This window comes from Microtus ochrogaster, unplaced genomic scaffold (assembly GCF_000317375.1).
Source record: "Microtus ochrogaster isolate Prairie Vole_2 unplaced genomic scaffold, MicOch1.0 UNK7, whole genome shotgun sequence".
In the NCBI taxonomy this organism is placed as follows: Eukaryota; Metazoa; Chordata; class Mammalia; order Rodentia; family Cricetidae; genus Microtus; species Microtus ochrogaster.
The window spans coordinates 5939281-5960310 of NW_004949105.1; positions in this window are offsets into that span (position 1 = coordinate 5939281).

Below are 21030 nucleotides of genomic sequence, written 5' to 3' on the forward strand. Positions count from 1 at the left end.
AGAGAGAGAGAGAGAGAGAGAGAGAGAGAGAGAGAGAGAGAGAGAGAGAGAATGATATACCATAGTGCTGGTGTAAGTCGGTCAACATTTAGAGTTGGTTCTCTCCCACCTTGGCTGAGTCAGGCTCCTGTTTCTGGTGTATTGCATACTCCAGGCTAGCTGGCCTGTGGGCTTTGGGGCAGTTCTCCCCTGTATCCTCCCATCTTGTCATAGGCATGCTGGAGTGCAGGTGTGCACCATAGCATCTGGCTTTCTATCTGGGTTCTGGAGGTCTAAACTTAGACTGTCAGGCTTGTGCTGTAAACACTTGCACCCACAGTGTCTCTCACCAAAGCTGAGAATCTCGCTATTTGGCTGGACAAGTTGTCTGGCCAGCCACAGGGATGTTCCTGCCTCCGACTCTGCAGTCATGGGGACTGTAGGTGCATGCTGCCACGCCTGGCTTTTAACACAGTGCTGCTGGAGATTTGAAGTCGGACACTTCACAGTAAGTACTTCATGGACTGAACTACTTCCCCAGCCTCCTCTAGCAAGGATTTTTAAAAGTTGTTTGGGGTAGCTGCCTGATCTTGTAGCACAATTAATATAAAACCAGAGACAGAAATTGGGGTTCAACCTGAATGTCAGAAAAGCAAAATAGCCAGCCACTGGCCTTACCTCTACCTCAATCTGAAATGGCGATCCTGCTTTTGAGATACTCAGAATGAGACTGTGTTAGAGATGTCTCCTCCTGTCTTATATTCCTCCCCAGTACTGGAATTAAAGGCGTGCACCACCACCACCTGGTTTCTATGGCAACTAGTGTGGCTACTGGGATCAAAGGTGTGTGTCACCACTGCCTGGTTTGTAAGGCTGATCAGTGCCACTGTTTTACCCTCTGAACTTCAGGTAAGTTTTATTTACTAAAGTACTAATGCAATACCACTGCATGAACTTCCTAGAAAGAGCCCAAGTGAATAGGTTCCACAGAAACAACGTTCAGTGTGCACATGGCAGGCTCCTCTTCAGATTCTCTACTCGGCCATGAAACCTCACATGAAGACAAAGGAAGACATGTTCCCCCAGGGAGATATTTCATGCAACTGCATGGGGGAAGGTCTTGGATGCAGCTCCGCTGCCCATGCAACCGGCCCTAGTTTGAGAGCTTTCTGGGAGTTTTGAGTCACCACACTGCATGCAGACTCATGGATAAAGGGGTTAAGTGCTCCTGTTCCCCCATGCGCTGGACCCTACACATTAACATGCAGGCCAGGAACAGCTTAAAATCAGAGACCACGAAGGCTCACCAATAGCTCAGCGGGAGGCAGAGGGCAAGTACCTGCCAGTCACCCGAAATGGGCCTTTGTGTGCCCAGACAGCCTGAACAACACCCTGGTGGGGTCCACATCACTCTCGCTCTCTGCAGGCCCAGAGCAGGGGCAAGAAGGGAGGAACACTGACTCAGGCATAGAGCAGGCTGTGGGGACAAGACCCAGGGCCCAGGGTCCTTCAATGTCCTCAGGGCAGTCTTCCTGACAGGCAGCCTCCTGCGCTGCAGTGCTCCAGGCAGGTGTGAGTTGCGGAGTGGAGACTGAGGTCCCCTCCCTGCTCAGCCGGGACAGGACTTTCAGCCAGCTTTCCCGGCTGACTGATTTTGTTTCAAACTTATGGCCACCCAATGGTGCTTTAAAAATGACCTAGCAGAGGCAAGCACACAGCCCAAGCTCCCACCCAGGTGTCGGCTAAACATGTTGCTTTAAGAGAAGAAAGTAGAATGGTGGCCATGGCACAGAGCGAGCACACAGAGAGATGTGGGACTCTGGGAAAACAGTTAACCAAGAAGAGTAAACCTCTGGGCTGTACACAGTGGAGGGCGGCTGAGAGTCAGAGAGACTGCAGTGTGTTTATAAACACACGATGGGAGAGGGAAGGCTTGAACACAAAGGCAGGTAAGTGTCTTAGGAGACATGAGTGTCTATTGTCCCATCCACTCTCCTAATCTGCAAATACGTAGGGAACACTTACACTGTCCCCTAATTGTCACATGGACCAGGTATGGCAGCCTGCACTCCACTGAGCAGAGGCTTCAGGATTTCACTGTAGACTCCATTTCAACCTAAGACCACAGCTATATTCTTCTGGAAGAACGGTGCGGGCAGATACCATTAGGAAGGAGCAGCAGAATGGCCGCGAACTGTCCAGCACAGAGATTTTCCATGCCAAAAAAGATACCTCTTCTGGAGACACACCCCACTTCCCTTCAGTTGTGAAACACCCGACTATGACCTAGAGTTGTGGTCCTCGGGGCATCTCACTATGGTGGCTGTGTTTGGTCCACAGTGAGAACAACCCATTAGAGAGCTTCCATCAGGTAACATGGGACAAGGGGTCATGGGATACTCTGTCTATAGCAAAGGCATGGAGTAAGCCAAAAAAGCTGCTCTGTTTCCACCTCCTGTGGCCCCAAGTGACGTAAGAAGATGACCTGTGTCCACTCCCATGACCTTCAGGATAATCTTGGGTCATCAGAGACACCAGGGCACGGTTACTCCCCTTGCTGTCTCTCCAGGCTCCTCTCCCTTCCTTGCCCTCAGTCTCTCTGCCATGATGGGGTGTACAGTTGGCACTCTCTTGTGACAGGAGCCTCCCTCTGTGCTGTAGTCTGAACTGGCTCCAGTACCATCAGCATCTCTTTCTCCCTGTTTCAGTACAGTGACCCTCAGGGCTCCTCAAAGTCATGTATGGTCCACTCGGAGGTCCCTGCCCTGGACCCCCTGGAGAGCCTGTCAGCCCCCAGCTGACTATCGGTGCCCTGCTTCCTGCAGGGCGTGTTGGCCACAGCAGCATCCCATGTGTGACGCTGATGTTGTATGAGTGTTCCTGGAAGGCTTAGGAGTTTTGAGAAAATTGAGTAGGTTGTTGGAGAGCAGCTATTTCATACGATTTTTCCCCAAATCTTAACATAGCGATGCGGAGCAGTACTCGGTAATTTGCTGACTGATAACGTGTGGATTGCTTTAGTATATTCATTATAGTTATTTTATCTCAAATATATAAATAAACACACCGGCTTTGTGGCTCTAACCTGTGTGGTGGGTATAAGTCAGCGTGCTGCGCCTGCTGGCTACAGGTCGGTTGCTCCTGCTATTACTGTCATTAGCTCCTTCTCTCGCATGGTGCTCTCTTAAGCTTTCAGACGACATTGGAAAAATCCCTAGGTCAGGGAGGAGAAAGACGCTGACAGACAGGCTGTTGTCAATCTTGGTTCTGCTATTCAAAATCCCCATTTACGAGTATGCTACGCAGTCACGGAGGTGCTCTTCCTGAGAACACAAGGACAGGATATGTGGCCCACCTGCACAAGCCACCAGTTGTGCTGCCCCTCCCTGTTGGAAATCACTGAGCTGCAGTGATGTGGTACCAGCATTCTGCTGTGGTCCTTCTAACCTTAATGCCGGGGAAATGCTCCCCGGATACATCATCTTCCTCCAGTGAGAGCACCTACAAGAGGCTGATCAAGCACGGGAAGGCTCAGAGCCTCTTTATCAGCCACACATGTGTGACTTATACTCCTTTCTGGCCCCAGTACTGCTGTGCTTCAGCCATCACCACATGATTTCTTCTTCCCATTCAGGTCCAGTTACACACTGACACTCAGAATGCCACTGCAGCATGCTCCATGGAGAGAACCCTACATATCCTACCCCAGCTACTCCATATTGCAACCCTATCGCTTCATCCATTGCACGAACTTCATCTAAACATCCTTGCACGTTCGTCAGGAGGGTGGGGACTTGACCTGGGGACCTGGTACCATCTATGTAGAGAACAAGGCTGACATATAGGGGCTCCCTGACAGATATTTCCAGAGTGGAATGGGTGGACTAGAGACCTGGAGCTCTTCCCCACCAACCCACAATAATGTGTCTAACTGAAGACTAGGACATAGGACGTTGAGGGTGAACAGGAAATTGAGAGAGCTTGAGAAAGGATTCTAGACAGAAAAGAACAGAGTTAATCATGACTTCTAGGTAGTCACAGTTTTTTCAGATTTTCTCTGTTTACTGGCAGTGAGCAGAGGTGCGGATCCTTTAAGAGAAGGGCTCCTGACTCAGCATTAGCAGGAAGAACTGCATGGCTTCTTTAAGAAACAGCTTCCTGATTCACGCTGGCAGCACTAACTCTGGTTCTTTCAGGAGGTCCTGCACTTAAATGGGGTTTGTGAGCAGCATGTTACTAGTGGCTTAATGGTGACAAAGACCCTCTGAGTCCCTGGAGATGGGACAGTGAACATGGCTCAGAGAGCTGGTGGTGAATGTACCTCCATCATGTTGGATGGGGTAGAACAAACAGGCAGGGCTATGGAGTTGGTTCTAACTACACCCACTTAGCATTTTTAAAAAGGTGTTTCTGGTCAGAAAATGGTTATAGATATGCAATAAAGACAGATTCAGACAGAAATAAACCTTTGAGCAGACCATAGTATATTTTAAAAATGTATGTAAGCTTGGGAGAAGGTAGAAAAAGAGTATAGACCACTATAAAAAGAAATAAATAGTTTTAAAAAGTAAAACAAAGTCTTTAAAGAGGCAGTAAAAGTAATACAAAAGAGTACAGACAGTCATAAATTAAATGGGTAAAGAAAAATAAGTCATGCAAAGATGGACTATACACAGAGAGTTTGGATTATGTATATTATTGTGTTTTTTTGAATTTTTAATCGCAGAGAGACATTTGATTCTGGGGGCTGCTAAGTTAAACCAACATAAAGGTATCTTGACTTCAAAATTTGAATCTAAGGATAAGTTGCTTTGGAAAAGAGCTTTTGTTTCCACAGATGATAAGAATCTGTAAGATCCTCCCAGGTTAATGTGGTTTGACAGAACAAGACCCCCCTGAAAGGTCTCTATGAACCCTAAAAATACTTTGCAACAAACAGTAGGAAGCAGTTTTGAGAAAACAACACCCAAATTCCCAAAATGACTGTTAATAAATGTTTGTTTTTATTTAAAGGGGGATATGATATAAAAATGAATACTTTGTATTGGTATAGATTCTGGTTTATTGATACAAATTTAAAGTCTATTTTGTTCTATGCATATTTATACTCTTGTTTAAGGTATTATGTGTTTTTTCAGCTCATTTAAAAATGTAATATATAATTAAAAATTACAGGTTAATAGATAGTCATTTATAATAGTCAAATTCGTGGTGATACACAGATGAATAGAAATGGGTTAAATTTAGGTTGTTTCCAGGTTCTGGCTATGACAAACAAAGCTGCTATGAACATAGTTGAGCACATGTCCTTGTGGCACAATTGAGCATCCTTTGGATATATACCCAAAAGTGGTATTGCTGGGTCTTGAGGAAGGTTGTTTTCTAATTTTCTGAGAAATCGCCACACTGACATCCAAAGGGGCTGTACCAGCTTGCATTCAGCAATGCAGAAGTCCCTTTACCCCACAACCTCTCCAGCATAAATTGTCATCAGTGTTTTTGATCTTGGCCATTCTTAGAAAACATTATTTTGAGTCAGGTGACCCAGACACAGAAAGACAATTATCACATATACTCACATCACATGTATGTTTAAGTGGCTTTTAAACATAAAGCAAAGAAAACAAGCCTAAAAATCACAATTCCCAAAGAATTTAGACAACAATGAGGACCCTAAGAGAGACTTACATAGATCTAAAGTACATGGGAAGTAGAAAAAGACAAGATCTCCTGAGTAAATTGGGAGCATGGGGACTTTTGGGGAGGGTTGAAGGGGGGAGAGGCAGGGAGGGGAACAGAGAAAAACGTGGAGCTAATAAAAATCAATAAAAAAGAAATCGGTTAAATTAAGATATAAGAGTTAGCTAGGAATATGCCTGAACCATTGGCCAAACAGTATTGTAATTTGTATACTTTCTGTGTGATTATTCAGGTCTGGGCAACCGGGAATGAAAGAGCAGGCTCCACATACAAGGGCATATAGTGGGTGCTATGCAGGGTACCAAAATGGGCACAGTCACATTTCCTAGAGTGGATGCAGACACTGAAACATTGGTAAATGTGGGCAAGTCATTGTGTAGACATGTTACTGAAATGACACTAGCCACCAGGATTTGTTTAACTACAGTGTGATCAGGTCCACAGGTAGAACATTGTGCCGTCAGGTGTTTTACAAACTCTCCATGGCAACGAGTGCACCAACCAGTACACAGCCCTTCTTCCCAGACTCTGCATGCCTGAAACCCTGGGAAAGGCTGTTAGCGTGTCCGTGGGGGCGTATGTACAGGCTCCTATGGTCAAGTCACACAACACATTATCCTGGAGCTGAAATAACACCCATGGACATTCAGAGGCAAGGCATTGGCTCCAGGGCAGAAAGCCAAGCTAGACCCAGCTATACAAGGTGAGGACAGATACCTCCCCAAAGATCATCCTGTACAATCCTGCGCCAACAGCAAAGACTCTGAATTCTAGAGACTGGAACCAGAATCTGTGGCTGGAATTGTTCCCACCAAGGGCCATGTTGAAGTCTTACTCTCCCTATCCAGAGAATGTGCCCTTTTCTAGGAGTGGCAGATATGATTAGCTAAGGCGTGACTACTTGAACAGAGTAGGTCCTTAACCCGGTATGGCTGTGTCCTCACTGGAAGCAGGGAAGCAGATACATGACAGCAGAGATGGGGACACCAAGAGGTATGGGAGTTTCCCCCAGCCTCTGAAGGAAACAGCCCTGAGGATTCCAGAACATGACAAAGTATATTCCTGCTGCCTTCAGCTGCCCATACACAGCACACACCAGCTCAGGGGGTCTCCGAGCCTCCACAGTGACAGGGTAATGTGTGTCTCAGAGGCGTAACAGTGCTGGGATAACATATGCCACCAAGTTGCAGGAGCATCTTCCATCCTCCCTAGCAACTATCCTCACCCTTGTGAAAGCTTCTGGTCCTTATCTGCCTGTCCTTTTGGGAGACCGCTACTTTTGGAGTGGAGAGAGGGAAGCTAGAAGCAACTAGAACACCCCACACAGTCATGAGAGATGGAGATGGGAGACAGTCAGAGGCTCAGATGCCAGGAAACCACACATCAAAGCGGAGGGACCTGCCCCTCAGTTGTCAGCTGAAGTCCTGAGGCCAGCTCACCTGGGGGACCTGGAAATGCAGAACGTGGTACAGCTAACTACGCAGACACTGAACCCAGAAAGCCTCAACACAAACAGGTTGCCACTGTCAGCAGCCCTGACCTACCAACTCTGTTCTTGCTAATACCAGCTTGAACTAGATAAATCCAAGTCAGATGTGCTGACTATACACAGAAGATTCTGAAGCTCTAGCACTTTCCCACAAACCTCTGTACACAGCCAGGGAATCTCGCCTACCACGGTGCACCCACAGCCAGCCCATGTCCAACCAGTGACTCGCTGGCAGCTGGCTGGGTGCTCTCCCTCCCCTCTCCTTTTGACTCTGGTGGCCCTGACCTGTAGGGCTGGAAATAGAGCGATATTATCACCAGAGCCCTTGTGCCTGCTTAATCTTCATCTGGTACCCTGCCTCACTTGCTGCATGTCCCATGCCCAACACACACAGGTGGGTACACACACACACACACCATACACACATAAATACACCTAACAAAGACACACATGACAAATGCATCACACCTAGCACTAACAAACATGTGCAAGAGTAGATGGTTATATATGCACTGGTACACACACACACACACACACACACACACACACACACACACACATTCAAATGCATGTGTGTGTTTTCTGCATCCCCTCACATGGAGATCTAACTACTTTCCTGTGGGGTCCCAGATGAAGCTCTTCATATCTGAGAGCCAGCCACCCTGCTTCAACCTCTGGTCCAGCTCACAAGGCTCTTACACGTCCCCTCAAAGGACTCAGCTCCACGGTGAGGACTGAGTCACTGGCGGGATTACCCAATGTTCTCTCTAAAAAAGACAGTGTGGGGGTGGGGTGGGCCTGCATTTATAATAAAACTATACTTCATCTTCCTTTTCCTCAGCCCGGATTATGTGCCTGCCTTTCTCCCCCCTCTCACACCGATAGCAACACACATCCACACCGGGTACCCATGCTCACACGTGTGAACACACATAGCCACAGGCAGATATAAAAAGCCACAGCCAACAGGACAGGGTGACTTGTTCAGTTTGCCTCATAGGATTCACCTCAATGTCTGGCGCTCAGTGCATCGTCTCTGAAAGTCTGAATGACATGAGGTCTTGAGGATATCTAGTGTCAAGCTCCCAGTCCTAGGGACGAGCCCATAGGGGAAGATAACCTGATTCCAATTAAGAGTAATTGAGAAAGAGCATCTCAGCACTGGAAGTAATGGGGTCAGTCATGATCCCTGCACTGAAGTTTGAGCACATTCATGAAGGAAGGAAGCCCATTTGCTTCTCGCATTGTTCCTGCTGGGAAGAACTATTTAATCGCATTTGAACAGCCACAAGGTCAAGACAATGATTATTTTCTGGGAAATCAATAAACTCCTCAATGCACTTACAGCCTCTGCAAGCAATCCAATCACCAGCCATATGCAGTGATTCATCTGGTGGTTGTGTCCTAAACGACGAGGCTTTCCGGAGCACAAAGCCTCAGTGAGATGCAGACACGATTGTCTTGACATCCAAGTTAATTCTGGAGCTGTTGTTGCAGCCCTTCTGGGGTCATCTCACAGCTTACAGAAGTAAACACTCAAGGTGGAGAAGCACTGCTCTCCTTTGCCTGCCCCACTTCACACTGTGAATGCCCACAGTGTGTCCTCCTTTGCCTGCCCCACTTCACACCATGAATGCACACAGCGTGTCCTCCTGTGCCTGCCCCACTTCACACCATGAATGCACACAGTATGTTCTCCTCAGCCTGGCAAGCTTCATACCATTAATGAGCACAGTGTGTCCTCCTCTGCCTGCCCCGCTTCACACTGTGAATGCGCACAGTATGCTCATGTATGAGAATCTCTTGATAATGATCTGTTACAGGTGTACTGTCCCAGAAATACTCACCCTGTGTTGCTGGGAAAGAGACATAGTCAGATGCAACACAAGGTCAGGCACAAACCAGTTGTGCATGTGTGCACACACATGCAAACACGCAGATATGAAAGCAGGGGCCCGAGGCTGTCGGTGCTGGATATCTTCCTCAGTCATTTTCACCTTATTTTTTTGTTTCAAGCTGGGCTCTCTAACCAAATCTGGGCTCACCAATTCTGCTAGACTGCCTGGCATCCCCTTGTCTCCTTGTCTGCGGCAGTAGGTAAAGGCACATGGCTGCTTGCTTGGGTGCTGGGGATCGGAACTCACGTCTTCACTCTTGCACAATCAGCTAAGCCAGCTCCCCAGCCTGGAGCTCAAACTTCTAACTCAGTTCAGAAAGAATGCACAGCCCAAGACACCGGATACCGTTTTTTGGAACCCTGGCCATAGATTCATACACATTTTTAAGGCTTAAAATATAAAAGAGGAGAAAGAACTACAACAATTATGGCCTTAGGGGCAGACAGACTTCAGGTGGGAAAGAGCAGGAACCACATGCTGTTTATCTAGATAAAGAAGCTCCAGGGCCTCAGTACTTGGAAGCAGCCTCTTCCTTCTCCACTTCTGACGGCTGTCCTGTTTCCCATCTCCGTTGACAACTGGGAAATGACTCTCAGTGGCATCTTCTCCTAGCCCAGGAGGCCTACCAGAGTCACAGAGCTTTGGAGATGGCCGACTCATGGTGTTCCGTTCAAGGGCTGCTTTTAATGAAATGTTAGCCAGGTCTTTGCATAGCATAGCATCCTGCGCAGCGCCGTTTATTGCTGAGAATTTCCAAGAAGTTCATTTTCCCAGTAAAGGGATTGTTCAGAAGATTAGGGCTGGATATTTAAATGTGCAAACCCTGTTTGCTACCTTCTCTTGTGGTAAAACGCCTGGCTTCCCACAAATGACCCCACGATGTAGGTTTTAGAAGCCCATTACAGTTTTAATGGGGTGCCATGTATAAGCAGGCTCCGCAAGTAGCCACCAGCAGACAGGCTCTTCTCATCTTAGCCCAGAGAGACCCCCTGCATGGAGAATCAACCCTGGAGGCCACAGCTCAGCCTCCAGGAACTGATCCAGTGGTGCCCAAAAGGGTGAGACAATTAAACCTCCCTAAATTTGCAGGGCACTTTGAAGCTGAAAGCTCTATAAAAATGCTAAGTATTAGTGCAGGCAAGGAGGGTGGGAAAAGATGAATTCTGAGAGACACCTATGTGAAATAAAACATTGGGGGTAATGTGGAATGAGACAATTGTGTCAGACTGAAGTTTTAAAAGTAAAAAAAAAAAAAAGAAAAAGGAAGCCCCCCCAAAACAAAACAAAATAAAAAAACCATGAAGGCAAAAAAACAAAACAAAACAAAAAAAAAAAAGCATGCTTTGAAATGAAAGGAAACGGTGGGCTAGGCTGAACAGTGCAATTTAAAGCACTGTTGTAGGGTTGGGGTCACCAGGAGACACGGAGACTCTGAGCAGGCTGCTGATAATTAATTCCTAGAAAGTCAATTAATATTTCCTCCCGTCACTCACAAAGGGCAGCAGCAGATGACAGCACACCCATTTCCCACAGGAAGAGGCTGGACCGTGGAGAGGATTCGTGGCTTCAGTAGGGTGGGTGACTGAGAACTGGGAATTATCCAATAGGTCAAGACTCCATGAGACAGGGGTAAACCCACCCCCAGGCCCCACAGGAAGACCTGAAACAGCCTAGCAATGAGCAATGGATGGCAAACAGGCTCCACAGTCAGGGCTCTGCAGAGAGATGTGGGGCTCCAGCCTATTTGTTTTAGCTGATAAGACTGGTTTTCTCATATCTCACTCCCTAAGGACAGTGTGCACAAGGAAGCATGTATACATACATGTATTTATACACAGAGACGTGTACACCCACTCAGAAACAGGAGTACTAACACTCAGACAGGCAGACACACATGAATACATACAGAGATACACACAGGTGTCCATACATAGATATGCACAGAAGCACACAGTGGTACACAATATATGCAGAGACGCACACAGGCAGATCGCACACAGATACATGCTAAGCCACGTGCTGGAGCTAGGCTTCTGCAGCCACACACAGCGGCATTCCTCAGCCTCAACAAGCATTCTAAGCAAACACACCTTTGCCTCCCAACAAGGAACCACAAGCACACAAATATATTTTGTGATACAGAAGATTGTGTACTAGGCAGGTTTGGGGTGGTTTCCTTTTCAAAACACGATCAAGACAAACAAAGGGAATTAACGCCTACAATATCTGTGCATGGCTTTATAAAACGCACAGCTGCCAGCAACCTTGCTTGCTCCAGAGGTAAATAGCAGAGGAAAGACGCTGCTGGGCGGGGAAGACTACCAGCCACTGGGAACAGAGCCAAGGCCAGAGAGTCACTATAGTCTAAGGTCAGGGCAAACCCAGCTCTGAGTGAGACAAAAATACCCTGGAGGCATTCAGGAGCTGCCCAACAAAGACTAAAGAAGTGTGTGTGTGTGTGTGTGTGTGTGTGTGTGTGTGTGTCACTGGAGGCATGGGTATCAAGCCGGATAAGTGGGGAATGCAATTAAGGGAAGAAAAAATGAAAGATAATGAGATTAGGGACAAGAGATAGGGCTGTGGTCACCTTGAGTGAGACTCTGAGGAGCAGATAGTGATCGACCTTTTCAGCATTTAAAGAAATGAAGCCCCAAAGGCAGCTGTGTGGTTAGTAATCCACAGGAGATATCCAGGGACCTGAGGGGTGGTGTGGGAACCCATGCCAAGAGTCGCCCTGTTCTCAAGAGGTCTGTTGGGGAGTGAAGAAAGACATGGAAAGCTGGGTGGCAAAGAGGCATCCTCAGGGGCAAGATCCAGGACAGCAGGGGTCTGGCTTCCCAGGGAGAAGGGGGTCAGGAGGGAATCATTAGAGGCGCTGAACCTATGGGTCCTATGAATTTAAACTCTTTCTTGTCAGGGGTTGGCACTGGCCAGAGAGGGCTTCTCTACAAGGCCAAGTGATAGGACATTGTTTTGGTGGGATTTGTCTTTGGAGGGACCATGAGCCCCACCCTCTCTCATGTCCATTGTCCAGCAGGAGGCCTTCAGAAGCCATAGAGCTGATGGGACTCTGAGCTGACATCTGGTTATACAAGGGGCATCACCTGCAGTCACCTGTGATGGGGACAAGGTCAAAAGAACTATGGATGGGCATCATGGCAGGCTTTCAGGAGATACTTAGTACCCCTGTGGTCCTGAGGTCCTGGGGTCCCTCCCTCTCTAATACCTTGTAACCTCGAGGCTCTGTCAGAGAAGCCCGACCTGTCTGTCTACAGTGGCCCTGTGGCTCTGATCCAACACAAGCCCAGAGGTAAAGGTTGCCCTGTGAGCCAAGCACAGACTCTGGCTTTTACTCCTCAGCTCCCCCAAACGCCTTATAACTCCATATAGTTGCTCAAAAACCAGGAACCCCTTTAGTTAAAGCAACTGCTAGCATGTGACAACTTGCTGGTTCACCCCAGGACACAGGGGTAAGAAACCATATTAAAGATGACAAACTCCGGCATGTACTCAGTTCCGTGGGACGGCAGAAGAAACGGAAGGGTGCTCGAATCTATCACCACACACGTGATGTTAACACAGAACCTCGCAATGAAACAGGGCCTCACTGTTCAGTAAAATTCTGTAGAGTGGGGCTGCCAGGGCTGGGCAGAAACTGTTTCCTCTGGATGGAGACCAGTGCAGCAGAGTCTGGAGGCTTCTGAACACCCGGGATGCCAGGGCACCCAGGGCACAATGGCGGTGGGAAGGGACATCCAACTCAGAGCTCAGGGCCCTGTGAGGACTGGGATACACTCTCTAGGTCAGAATGTGTGGTATGTGATCACATGTGGGTCAAAAGGCTATGATATATGCACAGGTGTGTGCCATCCCTAGCGTCTGTCTCGGCACCCCATCTTTCTTTCCCCCTAGCCGTCTGTGTGAGCTTCAATCGAGTGTGCCATGCCAGAACTGTGTGTTTGCTCTAACTATCCTCACTTGGCTTTCCGGCTTCCAAATATTTGATGGTTTCTGTTCCAAACTATGTTGGGCAACAGCAATTCCACAGATGTGGTTCACAACAGATCATTAAATCTTGAGAGAGACAGAAGGGCATTTGAAAGCAGTCGCAGTAATGCCCGAAAAACAAATCTTTCTCTGGTTCATAATATGTAAAGAAGTCTGCCCATCCTCCCAGAACCAACGCCGAAATGCAACTACCATAAGTCAAGAGGAAGGGCCTTGAAGAGGGGCCGGACTCTGACGATTCTGCCCTCTAAAGACAGTACCTACTGTTCTGGGGTGGGGGCTGCTAGCAGATTTCCTCTTAAGCTAGTAAAGATGCTCTAGCTCTAGCTATGGGGACACCAGTGTCAATCATTTTCTTGCAGGAGGGGTGGGAAGGCCATGTGCGAAGCCCCAGCAGGCTCTGGTTTGCTGCTCAGAGGGTCTCCTCAGCAGCCTGCTGACATCATGAGCAAGATGGTGGCCTCTCTATGAGTGGCTTCTCTTCGGAGATTCTTCCTCTTGGGGAATGGTTCTCTAACACACAAAAATGAGACAATCTGTGTTCACTCCCTTGCTTTGAAACCAGCTTGGCGTGCGTGGTCGTGGCCATGCAGCCACACAGTAGTTTGGCCCTACAAAGGTCTGGTGTCTGATGGCTCCACCTCAAACCCCACCTTAGGCTCCTTACACAGTGCTGTCCCATCTGTCCTTTCCCTGCCCAGTGTGAAGCACTTGCCTCCTGCCTACTCCTCATTGACTCTGTTCTCTGGCGTGTGTCTGTGCGGAGAGGGGTAGAGGTTGAGGACAGTGGTCACTGAAACTTCAGTAGGCAACTCCACGTTGTCTGCATAGGCAGAGGAGCACAGGGGAGATGGTGTGCAGAATGCACCCTAGCTTCTCAGTAAGCTGTTTGAGTTTAGGTGCCACAACACCCTAGCATGTGTAGGGTGTGTTAGCTTTGGACACACATGTGACATTACCTGTATAGCACATGGGGGTGGGGGTGGCAGACATAGCCTTAAGTCTCAGAGCTTTGACTTTATCTCCCACCATGTTCTCTCCCCAGCCTCCACACACATCAGACAGTCTGCTTTGTGGGCTCTTTCTTCACCCAACCCCTCCTATATTTAGGACTGAGTGGTGATTGTTCTGTAGTTGGCTCTTCTGTGAGTTACTCTCCAGGAGCAGGGTCTTGCGAGGTTCCCATAACTTTGGGGTGTGTTCTCCACAGACAAGTGGTAGGGCGGATTTGGCAGGACCGGGCACATGCATATCATGCCAACCGGAGCACATTGGAAATGTGCTTTGCAAAACCCCAAGGTAATTAGCTGTTAACTTGCTAGTGATCCCAGCCCTGAGCACTGAACCAGCCCCTGCTAGATGCTCAGCTCCTCTTATTTAACCTTCCCGGATCTTGGAACAGCACACAACCTATTATCTGCACAGCTCGGCATTGTCTCTGCCTGGGAAGAGAACATTAAGCTGCCTTTGAAATCTTCATCCTGCCACTATCTGCATGCATTAGCATATCTTATGATTTAAATCTAATTATCAGAGCTTTCCAAGGGATGGAACTGAAAGTGATCATCATGGAGTCCCTTCACACAGACAGAAGAGGCCGAAAAAGAGCCAACAGAGAAGCTGCCACGCGGCCATGCCTAACCTGAGGGGAGAGCATAAAGACGGCCAGCTCCATCATGGACACTGCCCAGTGCTCCACACGGACTGATAGGCTTGCCCCATTGCTGTGCTCCTGGGATGTCATGAGGGTGTCACAGTACAGTGAAGCCATATTCTCCAAGCAACTGCCACGCGCCATCCTCAACACTGGCATTTCTCAAAGCAGGCGCTACTACCAAGACGCGTTTCATAAAGGTCTTGGTACACATTCTTCTGGGGTGGCCATGAGTAAAAACACTGGTGTGGGACACCAAGCTTAGTCTCACCTGGGCTCCTCAGAACAGCCGAAACGTGCCACATTAGTTCTGGGAGCCAGGAGCTCTAAGGTCGAGACCCCAGAATGAGGGCAGACCTGCCTGATGCTGCTCACCCCAGCTGTCCCTTGGCTTGCAGATGGCTTTCTCTCCCAGAACCGTCCACCACCTTTCCTTTAGTGCACCTGATAGAGCCGTCATATCTTTCTGCAGAGATCCCAGTGTTCTCGGGTCATGGCCTATTCTAGACAGTTCCTTTTAGCTTGGCAATCTCCAAGGACCCTGCTTCCAAAATAAAGCCACACTCCCAGACACTGGGGGTTTAGAACCTGGGCATTTTATGTGGAGGACAACAAAGTTCAACCCACAACTGTTTGTTAACTTCCCTCAGCTAGAGCAAGCAGAAGGGGTCTGTCTAGAGTCTAGTAAGATGACTCCAGTGAAAGATCTTAGGAAAACCTTTCCCAGAAAGTCTGACCAAGGCCTGCCTTCCACTGCAAACTTGAAATAACCTCGTGACAGTCAACTTAGATCATAGAGAAGGCAAAGTCCTTATCATCCACTCAGGATGTCCACCTAGACACAAGCTTTTCAGGTAAGAAGACTGACGTGGAAGTGTCATATCGATCTGTTGCTTTCATTGGTTAATTAATAAAGAAACTGGCCTGATAGGTTAGAACATAGGTGGGTGGAGTAAACAGAACAGAATGCTGGGAAGAAGGGAAGTTAGGCAGACACCCTGCCACTCCTCTCTGGGGCAGACGCGCAAGGAAGCTCCAGCTCAAGATGGACATACACTAGAATCTTCCTGGTAAACACAGATTATTAGATATGGGTTAGTAGAGATATGAGAGTTAGCCAAAAAGAGGCTATAAACTAATGGGCCAAGCAGTGTTTAAAAGAGTACAGTTTCCATGTAATTATTTCGGGGCATAAGCTAGCTAGGCGGCCGGGAGCTGGAGGAAGGAAAGCTGCCCAAGTTCCTTTCTACAGAAGACTGTCCACTCTAATAAAAGCCTAGGAATGGGCAATGTTAGCATCAGGAATCTAGCTCTGCCAACATTCCCCTCTGCCCGAACACACTCACAGCTGGTCAACGAGATATTTAACTCTTCCAGGGAGAGCTGGGATGGTTGATAAAGGGGTACACTCAGATATAACCCTGCAAAGTAGGAGCAGGGCTGGGCTTGGAGGGACCCTGGGGTGGGGGGGCTCAGCTTGATGGCTCATCTTCCTCAGTCAGGAGGCTCTGCTCCTGGAGAGCACACTGAGAGATTGAGGAGCCCCAGCTAGTCAGACACATGTACCACAGGGCTGTGAAACTCCCGCCTGTCCCCTAAGCAACTAGGCACTATGGAATATGACTTTGTCTAGAGATAGGCTTCTCACATGAGAGCCGAAATGGGACTTTAGGAGAGGGACAGAAGTACAGACAGAGAACCCAAAGTACCAGCTATCAACAGCAATGCCTTCCCATGGCAGAAGCTACGGGTCAGCCTGTCACCGCTGTGGCAGATGTCTCAGCAGGCGACTCAGTGCAGAAGAACTTGCTTGCTTCTACTTTCAGGAGTCTCGGTCCCTCATGGCTGGCTCATGCCAGGGCAGACAGGAAACACACACAGATGCATGTGTGCATGCGTGCACACATACACAGAGCTGGGGTGGGTGCAGTAGTGTGAGCCAATGCCGTCAGTTCTCCCTTCTTCCTCTTTATCCTCCCTTTCATCCAGGCCCTCTGCCCCAGTGATGATGCCATCTGCATCCAGCTCCCCCTTAGCTAATACTCTCTGGTACGCCTTCACAGACTCACTCAATGGGTGCGTTTTGCTAGCCTCCAAACTACCTCTCAACCCAGTCAAGAGTAACCATCATCATAACTGAAGTCCCACCTGCAAAACTCCAAGAAAAGAAAAATCATCCACGGCTCCAGGAAAACCCTCTTGTGTGGCTCAGTATGGCCCAGAACCAAATCCATAGGATATGAAGGGGCTTTCTGGACCTGTCCCCCTTGCTGGTGCGCTCAAACCTGCAGGGATATGGGGTTCAAGATGACATGTCCTACCTTGGTGTTCTTCCTCAGATTGTCCTGTTCATCTTACATGCCACAGCACTATCTAACACCCAGAGCCCACCTTCCCCTCTAGTGAGCATTCTGGGTTCCTTTCGGGAATCAGAACATTTTCACAGATGCTCTACCAATACTTTCAGCACCCCTCATCTCGGCACAGCCAAGTTCCTGATGGCCCCAGAGTCACTGGGAGTCTCTATAAGGACAGGTCCATGAGTCTCAGCATCTGGCCTCTTAGTGGACTCTAGATATAGGTGGATGGAGTGAGGGTCCTGGGTCTTAGGATCCAGGCAGCACCTGAGTGTGTACATATATGGGCTGTTTGTTGGAGACTGGGTTAGAACCGCCATATGCAGCCCCTTCTTAAGCCATGGGGTCAGAGATGCAGCGAGCTCTGGGTTCTTTGTTTCCTGGAGAACGTATCTCCAGATGATCTGGAGTCAGGAAGGGCACACTCCCCCCACCCCCGGCTTCTGTTTTTAGCCTGGAGCTGCCAGGCTTTCCGATGCCATGGTGATAGGAGTCATAGAAATAGAACAGATGATCAGTTGCCAACACGGCCCTGTGCTCCCTGCTCCCTGCTCCATGTGGAGGCTGCAAGGTCGTCCCGCTCGCTTTCTCTGCCCATCTTCTAAACCACACACACGGAGGTCTGAGGCTGCACTTGGGCCACCCAAGAAGATACAGGGAGGGTTGTGATGGCCATTGCTACCAGTGTCCACATTCCCTCCACCTCATGGGCCCTCCCTGGGATGTAGCATGGACCACAGCACAGCCAAGACCTACAGGGCAGAGAACTCCTAGGTAGGCAAGGGTTTAGGATGGAACCCCTGACTATAGTTTCAAGATGACAAGAGGTAATGGAGCTTATTCAAATATTCTTGCATTTTGTGTGACATGCTCCCAGGTAACTTTCATCCTTTCAGAATGGCCTGGTGTAGGAGACACGGTTTTCACACCGAAAACCATTGCCTTATCGGGGCTGACTCCCCAGATCTCCACAAAGACAATCCTTCTTTGAATTTGAATCAAGAGAAAGATTCAAATACCCCACACGGGTCAATAGCAAAGGACTGACCCCAATCCCTCTTCCCAAGGAGGCCCTTCAGGTGCATGCTTCCACTGTACTGTGCTTCGAAAGTGAATTTCCAAAGTGCAAAAAACAAGGAAGATACATATACAAATATACTTTGCAAATATATTAATAGAATGAGATACATTATTGTCATTGGAAGGCCAGTTTCTTTTTAGGAAATACAAGGACCCTCGGCATCCATGGATGGTTGTCTCCAGAACAGCCACTCTGGATTCCTATATCTGCAGATGTTCAAGCCTCTGTATAAAAAGGTGTATAGTGACATGGGTTCACTGTCAACCCCACACTGAGAAGGCAGGCTTCAAGGCGCACCTGCAAGGGTTATCGAGAATGAGGCTGGCCTCTGGAATATCTGTGAGGGATTGTCTTGATGACACTGGATGATGTGGGTGGACCCATGTTCATCGTGGGTGGGAGCATTCCCTACACAGGGAATTCTGACCTGGCCAACATGGAGAAAGGAGGCGCAGAAGCTGCATGCATGCCTGCCTTCATCGCTCTCTGCTCTTGAGTCATCTCTCAGGGTCCTGCCATCTTGATTTCCCCTCCATGACAGACTGCAACTGGAAGGAAATGTGAGCTCAAATAGACCCTTTCCCTCTTGAGTGGCTTCAGAGAGTCTTTTCTCGCAGCCACGGGAAAGAAGTTAAGACACTAGTGCAAAGCTCCGCATACCCGCTCACCCACCTTTAAGTGATTTCTGTGTGAACTGGGTGGCAAACTGCACGGTGAGTGCTATGCAAACAGCTGTCCCAGGGTCCTGATTAGGGACCAGAGACAGAAAGAGGCTGCGTGTGCTCGGTGTAGGTGCCATTTTCCTCCAATATTATTAGTCCATGGACTGTTGCATCAGCTGATGAGATGTAGAAAGTCCCTGATATTCGTACAAGGTCATGTGGTAGAAGAGCAGCCTTCTCCCTATAGTGGGACTCTGAGGAGGAGACACCTCTCTGAGAGCAGACTTTCAGTAAAGATGAGGTTCAAATCAGGGTCCATCTACTTTCAAGGCCCAATGTTCTTGACCAAGGGCCATCTCAAACTTTTATCCCTCTGCAGAGCAAGCCCTTTGTTGAAGACCCAGATAAAAGGGGCTAGTGAGTATCTGAGTTATTCTGGAATTGGTGGACAGCAGGTCCTGGCTGTCTCGCAGAATGAGTCCTGAACACCTGCCGTGCCAGACAGCAAGCCAAGCTCAGAAAGTCCTCCTCCTGTGGGCGTCAGAAAAGTCTTGGTCCTTGTGCTCAAACCCCTAGGGTGTAGATGCAGAGGAGAAGGAGGCCGATGTGTTTTCCCTCACAGGGCTCTTTGTTTAGAACTTTCTTTTGGAACAAATCATTCTCATTGGATACAGTTGAAGTAATCCTGGTACAATGAATGCAGTAATTTGGGGACAATGGCTCGAGGTTTTACAAGGTTACAGGCACACAGCAGGTTAGGCCACTATGCTATTTGTAGAAGGCATTGGGTTGTACATCCAAACCTGATTATCACGTTCATTAACACAATCAAACGCTGCACTTGGACACAGCCCACATCGCCTTCTTTTTAAAAACCCATGAATAGAAATACGAACCTGGTCAATTATCACCCACCGAGCCACTCCAGCATTCCGGATTGGTAAAGCAACCGCTTCCATGGAGCAATGTGGCAGATAAGGGCAAGAGACTGAACAGCCCCACTATAGACTGCTCATGATCGTGACATTTAACTTCATCTTTACAGCAATATGCCTTCCTCCAGCTTCTTTCCAGGAGCCTGAGACATCCAGCTAGCTGGGTGAGGAGCAGAGAAGTGAGCATCCCATCCAGCATGCTGGGAAAGATGGTGAATGTGTCCTTCCTGGGGCTCAGGCTTCACAAACCTGGCCCATGCATGTCCCTGCTGAGATGGTTCTCATCACAGCTCCGTGTGTCTCTTGTTGGATTATCTGAGATAATAAACTTCCCATTTCTAACCCTTCATCTATAACAGGGGTGTCCACCCTACAGATGCTGCATTGTGGTGTGGTCATCTTCAGAAGTGTTGGGTGGCATTCATAGCTATCCTGGGATACAGGCAACCCACAGGCTGCAGACTGGAAATTCCTGACTCATGGGAAGGTAGCTGGTTTATACCAAGATAAGCATGCACAAGGTAAATTAATAAATGTACTAGAGAGAAAAGTTATCCGTGGAGCAAAGGCGAAACTGACACAGCAAGCTGATGACATTGTCTCCCAAAGACCTAAGGCTGCTTCCAGTGAGGCACACCATGACTAGATAATAAAGTCAGCAGGCCTTTAACCCCAAAGATGGCCAGCTTGGGCTGCAGTCCCTCAACTATGTCCCCTGTAGGCAGACATTTAACCCCAAAGATGGCCAATGGTGGGCTGAAGTCCCTCAACTATGACCCCTGTAACCTACACATCCCTTGCTACAGCTTCCAAGGATGATCACAGCCGGAACTGAGCACACCGTGATTCTGATGCATTCCATCTGATATGAGCAGACCTCTGGAATGGAAGATGCAATTAGCCACTTTGGCAAATTCCACCAGTGTACTGGGGCAGTCAACAGCACGCAGTACAGTTCCATCTGTATGTATGACAAACCAGCAGGGCCTCTCTTGGACAAGACCTGCGGCAGTAAGTGTTCATTATAAACACGTAAGCTCATCAGGAACTCACTCATCCACCTGATGACAATCCTACCTGCCCAGGAGCAGTGAATAAAGCCTGGGACTGTTCTCGCTTCTGGCCTTGCCTAGGAGGAGATGGAGCCACCATACTGGGCTTCCTGGATGTTCTTTTGAATGCAGAGGCTGTTGGAAACCCTGTATAAAATACCTCCCTGACAGATATGATAGAAGAGATACCTGTCCTGACAAGACTCCTCCCCCTA